Here is a 10,777-nt window from a genome sequence, read left to right as displayed (position 1 = left end):
TTGACACCTACCAAGCCCATTAGCCAGATGGACACAGTGGCAGAGACCAAATCTGAACCCAGGTCTGGGTTTCCAAGAAGCATTCCTTTTTCTGCTCAGCCATGCCAGGTGCTGGGCGGTGGGGGGGACTAGACATTTGGGGTGCGCTATTTGAGCAGAGAGCAGATGCCTCCCCTACCGACTGCACTCCAAGATATATTTTAGGGGTGGGGCAGCAGGCTGTTGGAGCACAGAGGAAGGGGTGTCCTCTGCCACCTCCACCCACACGGGTGACCAAGTCACCGGCAGAGCCTGGGTTCTGAGTGGCACACACGGCCTGTATCCCAACTGCCATGCTCTGCCTCCCTGCCCATGCCAGGAACCAATTGAGGAGCTGCACTCTGCACGGATTCCCAAGCTCTTCCCCTGAGTGGAGACCCTGCTCACCCTGCCCCTCCCCCAAGCCCTCTAGTCCCTGGCGCCCCCCTTTCCCTTCTCTCGGAGGCTCCAGGGCTCCCTTCCCAGGCTTGGCCGCAGCTCCATGGTAACCTCCATCCATCTTCAGACAGATACGCAGCCCCACCCAGGATGCCTCAAACCCCACCAGGCACTGGGGACAGAGAGATGGGGCCACACCCGCTCTTGGGAATGTGGGGTGACCACGGAGATACGTTGTTAGAAAAACAGGGTGAAGAGCATGTGCAGAGAAGAATTCAAGGACAGGAATCTGTCCATGATATGCACATATTTAAGAAATGATGGAAGTTCAGAGCAAACACTTGAGGAGGAAAAAGTCTGTGCCCCGAGAAGGAAACAGCCAGGATGGAGCCGGGGGAGGAGGCGAGAATCTCCCGAACGTGCCAACGTTCTGTGTAATTACACAAGACTGAATTTTCAAAAACAATCTCGGAAAGCTAAAAGCAAAACAAAACCAATGAATCTAGCAGGGTATCGGATTGGTAGCATAACAACATGGAAAGGAATCATCTGAAGTGAGTTTAAACAGTCATTTTACCGCCTATTCCCAAGGGTTATACCATGAGGACAGAAAGAATTTCAAAAGGAAAAGTCTGTAAGATTCTCAGTAATTGTATTGTTAATATTGGCAGTGATATTCTGAAACTATATTTGTATAAAGATGAAATGAATACATAATTATTTTAATGTCACTAGGAACCAAGTCTGTCAATGTGAGGAAAAGGAGAGACAAAGTCGGGAAATTAAATAAAATTCTGTAAGTCTAAATTTGGCTTTTTTTAATCTTAAAGAAGAAAAGTTCATAGCCAAATGAAAGGCTCAGAAACAAAGACCAAACCAGGGATCAAAGTGCCAGAAAACAGCCTCTCGATGTCATTTGTCATTCAAAGGACCTGGAACTCCTTGGAGAAGTGGTCGACCCCAGGGACTGGGAGACCATAGGCAGGAGAGTGAGATGCAGTCAGAGGAGCCCTGGGTCATGCAGAAGGACTCGGGGGTCAAGTCGAAAAGGTCTCCACAAGCTGAAGGTGGAACAACTTAAGGATCAATTCAGATTATAATGGCAGCAGATTGAAACACATCAGATCCAAATCATGAGTTCAAAATGACTGGGGGGAATCTCACAATTGCTAAGGTGCAAGAAAACCAGCTCATCGTTTTCAAAACTAGTAAATAAAGGGAGAGAACCAAGCTTGTTCCCTGACCGTCCATCCTCTCTAACTGCCTGCCCCAGTAACCAACAGCTAGGGAGAAGACGCGCCTCCTCAGCAGCGTGGGGGGATGTATTCCAGCCAAGAGAGGCAGAGGAATGATAGGTCTCTGTCACCACCGTTCTGAGATTCCCCCGTGAACTGACGGATGTAGGCAGCAGCTGTCACTGGCCGAGGCGTCATAGAGACGGACGAGCGCCGTGCAGCTTTGGATGGACAGACACCCTACGCTGACGCCAGTTTACAAGAGACACAGGCCAGCTCAGAGGAACAGGAGCAGTGACACCGGGGTGTCCAGGCTGGGAGGCTCTGCAAGAAGGAAGACACAGGCAGATAAATTACAGAGAAAAAAGAGAAAGAGAGACAGATGGGGCGGGACATCTATAAACTAAGCAGTCTGAGCAATCTCTCCACTGCATACATGGACCTTCCTTTGAAAATAATTTTAATAAAAACCATGTAACAAAATGTGTATAATTTAATCGGAGGAAACTGAGTTCTGAGTGGACATTAGATAAAACTAAGGAAATATCCGACTTTCCTTTGGGTGTAAGAATGGAGCTGTGGTTGGGTGTTTTTAAGAGCCCTCATCTTTCAGAGACACACTCTGAAATGTTTATGGATAAGAATGAGTCTCTTTCTGGGTGGTGACATGGAAATGTTCTTAATTTATGACTCTAAGCGAATGTAGCTACAGATCAGTGCATCGAATGTGATCCAGTTTGTTTTATAAAGAAAAGAGCAGAGTTGGATGTCCACATGGCATGCTGCGTGCTTCTTTGGAGAGAAAGATCTGGAAGGACCACACAGGATGTTGGCCCCCTCTGAGAAGCAGGTAAGCGCCAGGAGTCAAAGGAGGAGGGGGCTAGGCTTTCACCCTTGACTTTCAGCCACATTTTGTGTGTGTGCAAAGCAACGGAGGCACCACCTAGCCACCTCCGTGAGTTAACAGGTGTGGGTACTGATCTGGCTGTCAGCACCGCAGAGAAGACCACGTCCAACGTGTCACCTGCAACCTAGTCCTGCCAAACCCAGACCCAGATCCAACCAGCTCCAGAGCCAGCCACCTTCCCAGAGCCACAACCAAGGAATCCGACCCACGAAACCCAGAAGGCAGACACGCCACAGACAGATAGACAGACAAGTTTCTTCAGCAGCTTCATGGTAGGAGAGACAAGAGAGAGGAAAGGAAATCTATAGATTGAAAAAGAACTTACTGCCAGAAATTTTGATGCTTAAACCTTATGTGGATCTGGAATCCAATTCACTGTTTTAAAAAATGTGAGACAATGAGGAAATGCGAACACTTGGATATTTGATACTAAGAAATCGCTGCTATTTTAGGGGTGATGGTGACATCATGATTGTTTTTTAAAAGAATCTTAGGTTTTACAGGCACATATTGAGAGAGGTGGAGATAAAATGAGATGAAGCCTGGGGTTTGCCTCAAAGCAGTTGAGCAGTGAATAGGTGGCAGGGCCAGCCCAGGGGACTCAGGATGGGCCCCTGGGGTGACGATAGCACTGGAGTTCATTACCTTAGTCTGGGCAGGGGACTTTTCCATCATGACCAATTATTATAACACGATTTATAACAATTAAGAGGAGGAGAGGCTTTAAAGAGCGACGTTGTGTGAAATATGTCCAACACCTTCTCGGAGTCCCAGTCCTCCCACGCCTGGTCCATGAAGAGCAGATTGTGAGCAAGGTTTCCCTGTACTTCCCATGCAGGGGCTGCAGCCCTGTCCCCTCCCCCCAACCCCAACCTCTCACACCAGCGAAAAAGTACAGCCAGATACAGTTGAAGTGACTCAGCTGGACTTCTGGCCCATGGTCCACCCAGAGCAGGAATCACCTCTCAAGTCCACCTGGCAGGTGGCCCTCTGGCTGCTATGAAGGAGGAAGAGGGCCCAGAGGAGACACCCCAGCTGCAGGGAGCTTGCCTCCGTGAGAGAGCTCCCCGCTCTCTGAGCCCAGCCCCTCTGTCGGTCCCTGTGGGCCCCTGCCTCTCCCCACCCCTCATCCCTCCACGTCGTGCTGTCCCCCTGTCCTCCTCCTGCTGGCCTGAGAGGCCACCAGGAAGTCATCTCTGGTTGTACTGGTGACCGCTGGTGCTGGGAGCAGGCAGAGGGTCTTCCAGGTGTGGCAGCCTGGCCACTGTCCTTGGTGCTGACCCCTTCCGCCCCCACAACACGATGGCCTGGCCCTGCAGAGGCCCAGGTTCCTTCCCCGGGTTCCTACCCTGCACTGCATGGAGCCCACACGGTCAGGTTGTGCAGGCCCCTGCCTGCAGGGCCCACCACCCCAGAGGTAGAGCACCATCCCTCCACCCTCTCAATAGCTCCCAGTCTCCAGCTAAATCTCTCTCCATCACTCTCATCTTTGCGCTAAATCTCGCACCTTACGGACCATCCTCACAGGAATCTTTCAATCTGGGGTCCGCTCCTGTGAGGCCCCTCCAGCCCTTCTCGAGTCCCCCACACTCCACTTTCAGTCCAGACCCTCCAGCTCAGATAATGGCCCAGCTAGTGGAGAACAGCACGGAGGACCACTTCATGAGCTTCAACACCGAAAGCAATCTCCCGGAGTGACAGCAAGCTGGGCTCACAGGGGATTTTACTTTTAATTGACTCTACTCCCAGGAGCGGAGTGAAGGATGGCCCTCCACTCCCCAGGCGCTGGGCACCCAGCCTCTGTTAACCCTGCAGAAGTCACATGAAGGCCCGTCCCCTGGGGTCACGGACCCCACTTTACAGATGAGAAAGGTGAGGCTCAGGGAGACACAGCAGCCTGCCAGGTGGGAGGTGAGTGAGCAAGTGCTCACCGAGCATGTGGAGGAGTCCTGCAGGGCGGCCCAGCAGGCACCCCGCCCACCCTCCGTCCAAAGCCACCCCGCCCATGGCACTTCCTCGAAACTCCCCGACTGGCGCCCTGGCTTCCTTCACTGTGCACTCACACTGGGGCCCTCTGAATCCTGGAGACCATCAGAGCACACACGGGGAAACTGAGTCTGCAGGAAAGTGAGGCCTGGAGCAGGCTCCCTGCTCTGGGTTCCCATCCTCAAGGGACCTTGGGCCTCACTTGGGATACCCCCACCTCTTGGCTTGGGTTTCAATTTCCCCATCTGCAAAATGGATCTGTTAGGCCCACCACACAGAGTAGATGGGAGTCCAGTGTGGACCGTGCATGTTTGGGGCCTGAAGCAAAACTGGGCACCCAGTGGCCATCAGTAAACAAGGTCCCTCCACCCTCCTCCCAGCTCGGGCCTGCCTCCTTGGCTCCAAGGAGGAAGCCTGGGAAGACGGGGGAGGACTCGCAAGAGAAAAGTCCCGCCGCGTAGGGCTTTAGGCCTGAAAGGCTGTCATGTTCTCTTGCAGAGGACAAGATCTGCTGGGTTATTAAGCACACAGAGACCCACAGACTGTAGCCGGGAGATAAGAAAATCTTCCGTCAGGACAACTGTGGGATGGAGTTTTCATCCCTTTTTTCTTTTCTTTTTTTTTCCGCCTTTTTCTTCTTGCCTCAACTTGGGTATTTTCAAGCTTAGAAGTGACTGCTCTAATCTAACCAAGAGACCAGCAGCAGGAGGCGGATTTGCTCATGGAAAATGGAAAGTTAAAAAAAAAAAGGAGTCAGGGAAGGCAGACAGGATGCTTGCTCTAGAAGCAGCATCTCATGTCCCATCTCTGGTAGGATAGAGATGATGCAGTCCCAGCCCCCACGTAGCCAAAAATTTGGAGTAGAGGCGTGGCCCTGCCTCCGGATGCCTGTAATCTGACAGGGAAACAGGGCTACGCCTTCAGGACAGCCCCAACCTGATGGCAGAGACAAGACACGCTCCGCAGATTCCAGTCTGAGAAAGGCATCACGGCAGGGCCCTGCGGTGCCGTGGAAGCTCCAACACACCGCTGTAGACCTCGGGCACTCCTGGCCATGTGGATGAGCCCCCGGGGGAAGTGAAGTCTGGCTGGGTGTCAGGGCCTGCTCCCACCAGCCCTCGGAGCAGGGCCCTTGAGGGCAGGCTAGCTCCCTCACCCGCGCCCCTCCTGGCCCTCGCCCGAGGGTGCTCACGGAGCACGCCCACAGCCTGAGTCACCTTCTGCAGTGGGAGTGCAGGCCAGGGTGGGGGCAGGGCCTGGGCAGCCCCCGTCTGCTCCAGCCCCGCAGCAGTCCTCTCTGCCTCCAGCCCAGGGGCCACAGGGAAGGCCCGACCGGAGCCCCTGCCAGAGCACAACCCCTGTCTCCTGGGGCTATAGCCCCACCTTACACAGGGGAGCGGCAAGCTTTGCCCACCTCAGGGGGAGGCCCAGACTGTGTCTCCCAGAGAAAAAACAACCTGCTTGCTTTTAACCTCAATCCCCTGTGCAGACTTCTATGCACACAAGCGCGCTCCTGAAAACATTTTCAAATGTGCCCAGTGATCTTCGAGTGTCAGTTCCCCCAAATCTCACCAGGATCTTGCATCTCAGAGTCTCCCCACACGCTGCTCCCCAACCCAGAATGCTTTTCCCTGCTCTCCTCCTAGGGTTGCTGGCCCTTTATTCACTTTGAAGTCACTGCATGGCCTTGTCTCCTCCTCCAGGCAGCCCTCCTGGATGACTCCCTCTAGTGCTCCTGTCTCAGACCCTGCTGCTGCCCCTCACCCACTGAACACTCAGAATCACACCTTGGGTCTGTGTGTTTCTTACCACCAACCATGCCAAACAGCAGCTGAAGGAGCGCAGGGGTTGTCTCTGATTCCACAGGTTCCAGCCCACAGAATGAGACTCATAAACATGGCTGAATGAATGAATGAGAATGCCTCTGACCTCTCTCTGCCCCGGCCCTCTCCCTAACCACACCCCCAGGTATGAGCCCATCAGGTGTCTTCTTGCTGACACCCTGCTGATCCCATGTTGGGATGGCTTCTTATGTGACAGTGGACATATCAAGGAACACTTACCCTCAGCCAAATCCCCAGATTTGATGTCCTAACCATGATACCTTCTTTAAACAGCAGCGTTTTCCTCCTAAATCCTCTCTCCAGGTGGCTGCCCTCTCCCCACCTCTTCATAAGCCCCCTGAGAGGCAGAAGGTCAAGGTGCTGTCAGCTACAAGTGGCACGAACCCAGCTCAATCCCACTTACGAAAAGTGGGTATCAGATGGGCTTCCGTCTGAATGCAGAGAACACTCCAGGGTCCTCAGAGGGGCCGTGAAGCCCTGGGGTGTTCACACAGGATAAAAGAGCCGAGACGCCAGACAGGGACCTGGAGTCTGCCCAGAGACCAGCGGCCACAGGAAAGGGCCACCACGCTGCACAAGGGGAGTGAGAGGGGCCGGAGCTTCCAGAGCAGGGCTGCAGGCCACGTTCATGGAGGTACGCCTGTGAGAACTGGGCCTCACGGGTGGGTGGGGTGGCGGCGGGCACTGGAGTCAGAGGAGCTCCCAGCAGTGCCAGCAGAGGGACAGTGAGGAGAAACAGCCCAGCATCTTCCCCCTCACCAGACAGTCTCCCTGCTGGCCCCCAGGCCGAGCCCCCAGCGCGCTCAAGAGGCCAGAAGCATCTGCCGCAACCAGACATGGGCAGGGCAGATCCCCAAGGCAAAGGGGGACTGTGAGATCCAGCAGCACCTGAGCCCCCAGGGGTCTCCGCATCCTCAGGATAAAGCTCAAACCCCAATCGCACCCCCAGGGCCCCAAGACCTCCGCTCTCACGCTGAGTTCCAGCCATGATGGGCGATTTGCAGCTCATCTCCCCCTGCCCCAGGGCCTTCTCTCAGGCTGCTCCAGGCCCCTGAGCCATCCCCCTGGTCCACATATCGCCTGAGGGCTCCTCCTCTTGGGGGTCACTGTTCCAAGGCCATCCCTGAGCTCCAGACGGAAAGGCCACCCTTCCCAACCCCGCACTCTATGGTCCCCGGGAGGCCCAGCTCTCAGTGGCGACCTGGCTGTATGTGTGTATGTGGACAAGGGTCTCCCCTTGATGGCCGTGAGCCCTGCTGGGCCAGGAGGGTCACTCTTCACAAATCCCTGAAGGGCTGGTGCCAGAAGAGAGGCAGGCCTGCTGGGGTTGCCCTTGGTTTGGTCTTAGGAAAAATCCTCACAACAGAAAGAAAGCAGAGAGGAAGGGAGAGTGTGCCCAGGACCCGTTACAGCCTGCTTCATCCATCCTGCAATGTGGGGGGCCCAGCAGGCATGATTGTCTGTAGCCCTTTGATCAACAATCAGGCTAGACACTCCCTGTATGGAGCGGTGAAGTCCCCATCATGGGACAGGCAGTGAGTTCCCCATCGTGGGAGGCATCCAAGCTGTGGCTGCAGGCATACCTGGCATGAATGCCCTGGAATATTCTCTAAGACTCTGGCTCTCGAAGGACCTCTGAGGTGACGATGGCACAGCTCGGTCACCAGGGACAGGAGGGCACACAGGAAGACCAGATACAGCTGCTGGGTCAGCTCCAGGGGGCCAAGGGCAGAGTCCTCGGGGACAGAGGGTCTGGGACAGGCGGAACTCAGGTGTGCGGCACAGACCTGCCAGGAGCCCCAGCAGATGGAGAGGTTGGCTGCAGCCACACCTCCCTGTCCACCCGGGCCCGCCTCCCGCTTCCCCTGGAGGCGGGGCAGCCCCAGAAATGCCCCGTGGTGGCCATCGGCGGGCAGGGCCTTGACAGCAGCAGCTGAGGCCGTGTGGGGCCGCAGGGAGGTAGCTGGGTCTCCACTGCCACCCAGAGGCTGGCCAGGAGCCAGGCTGCCCGGCACAAGGACTGCCCCAGATTCTGTCCAACCGGCCCCACCCAGGCCCACGGCTGGGGGACAGGTGCTCGGAGAGCCCTAGCAGTTACCTCCACAGGCTCGGGGGGCTTCAGGTCAGAGCCTGAGACCGGGGAAGGGTGCGGAGTCACCCCAGGGCCCGGAGCGCCAGCGAAGGGCGGCTACAGCCTCAGAACCCTCTGCCCACTCACCCCAAGCAACCCGGCAGCTTCTCTACCACATGGGGGACAGCTGGGGTAAGGGGGTCCCCCCCGGGCGAGTCATCCTCCCCCGGGCCCCAGCAGACTCGCTTGGGCAGGGCCCTGAGCCCGAGACCCTCCCTATGCTGCCAAAGCCCCGCGCTCCCTCCATCTGCCTCCAGTCTGTCATTCACTCCTCCTGCCGGGACCTGGGCTCAGCACAAGACCCCGCGCTCCGGCCACGGGCGGCTCCCGTCCCAACTCCAACCTGCCCCGGGGCCAGCCCCTGCCTGCTTGTCCCAGTTCCCAGTTTTTTTTTTAAAAGTCACGAAAGCAAAGGCATAAGCCCGTCCTCCAGGCAAGGGCTGGTGGGGCTGGTCTTCCGAGGACAGGTGGGTGGGAAGGAGAGGGAGCAGCCCCTCTGTGATGCTTGGCCCCCGAGAACGCCCCACTGTGGCCTCTCCAGGCCTCCGCGCCCACAGACCTCTAAACTTGCACATCCCAGCTCTGCCTGCCACTCAGGACCTCAACTCACCACACACCAGCTGGGGGGCGAGCCCCCAGGGCCGGGGTGGTGGGCCTCCCTGCCCCAGCCAGCACCAGTTTACAGATGAGGACACGGAGGCCCACGGAGGAAAGTGACTTTGCGGTGGCCAAGTCAGAGTCACCAAGAGCAGCAGCCAGCATGGGGGCGGGGAGGGGAGAGATCCCTGGGACCCCACTGCAGGCTCAGCCATGGGCCATGGGGCTTGGCAGCACCAGCCACTGCCCATCAGAGGAAACTCCTGCCCAGCAGGGGAGTCGCCAGTCTCTGCCATCTCCAGGCCAGCCTCAGGGCTTCAGAGGCACCCTCCCCTCCAGCAGCACTGACCCTGGCTTCCCAGCTCACCAGCCAGGACCGGTCCCTAGGAATCCTCACGTCCCACCACGGGCCTCGGCTGTGCCCCTGCCCTCAGAGCCCGGCCCTGACTGCGTAACGACGAAAGCTGTCCCCTCCAGGGAGTCGCTGGAGCCGCCACCTCACACGCCTCGGGGGCTGCTCCAGGTTGCCGCGGCACCCACATTGCACGTCTGAGCACCAAGGATGCATACAACATGACATGCGACGTGATCCTTCCTCCTTCCCATCTTAGACTCACAGACACAGGGGCTGAGAGGAACACAAGAAACATCATTAAAGCAAACCCTCCCACACACGTTTGTCAGATGGGAAGTTGCAACCACAGCTGGACGTGGTAGCCCTTCACCTGGTCCCCAACCCTTCCCATCAAACACATTGGTCCCCGGCCTGTGATGGTCCACTCTGTGCTCTGGGCCCCATGGAAGCCTAGGAATTGGGTTCAAGGCCCAAAAAGAGGACCAGGGCCATAGGATGCAGCGTCCGCAGAAGGGAAGGGACAGGCAAGTCTCATCCTGTTCAAGACCATGGCTGGCGCTGCACTGACTCTCAGTGGACACTCCAGCCTTCTATCCCCACCACCACCACCTTGGGAGGGGCCACATTCTCCCTGAAGAACACAGGAGGAGACTGAGGCTCAGGGTCACCGGGACACCCGAGTACACGTGCAGAGCCCCGCAGCCAGCTCTCAGTCACGGCGTTAACGCTCTGATCATCAGGCAGGAAATGTCAGCTTTCTTCCTTTTCCTAACTTGTCCTGTTGACACTCCCCAGTTCGGGTAGCCTCCTGTGGTTGATGAGATGACTGCAGGGCGGTGGAAGGACAGGCAAAGGTCCAGAGGGGGCAATGCGTCCCACAGTGCCCCCAGGTGAGGGTTGACACTTCAGTTCTCCAAAAATAAGAAAAATCGCAATATTATGTGAGCCACCACTGACCACCCCTGCCAGATGGCGGCTGTCTGGGACCCTGGAGGGGGCAGTGTCCTCAGCCGGGGAGGTTATGCAGACAGACGGCCTCCCGTAGCACTTAAATGACAAGCTCAAAACCGGGCCGGGCACCGGTCCAAATCCGGCCGGGGAGCTGGCATCGGTGGGCCCCCTCCAGAAGGCGTCACAGCAGGACCCCTGCCGGGCCTGCACCACCAGCCAGCTGAGCCGCCGCCCCGGGGGGGCCCTGAGCCTGAGCCTTGAAGGAAGGAGAAGGCAGCAGGCCTCGCCCCAGGAGGGAGGGCGAGAGGAGGCGCAGAGGACAGAGCAAGCAGGACACTCCCAAACTTACCAGAG

This window comes from Cervus canadensis, chromosome 12 (genome assembly GCF_019320065.1).
Source record: "Cervus canadensis isolate Bull #8, Minnesota chromosome 12, ASM1932006v1, whole genome shotgun sequence".
In the NCBI taxonomy this organism is placed as follows: Eukaryota; Metazoa; Chordata; class Mammalia; order Artiodactyla; family Cervidae; genus Cervus; species Cervus canadensis.
The sequence above is the reverse complement of the archived record's forward strand: the minus strand, read 5'-3'. Positions refer to the sequence as shown.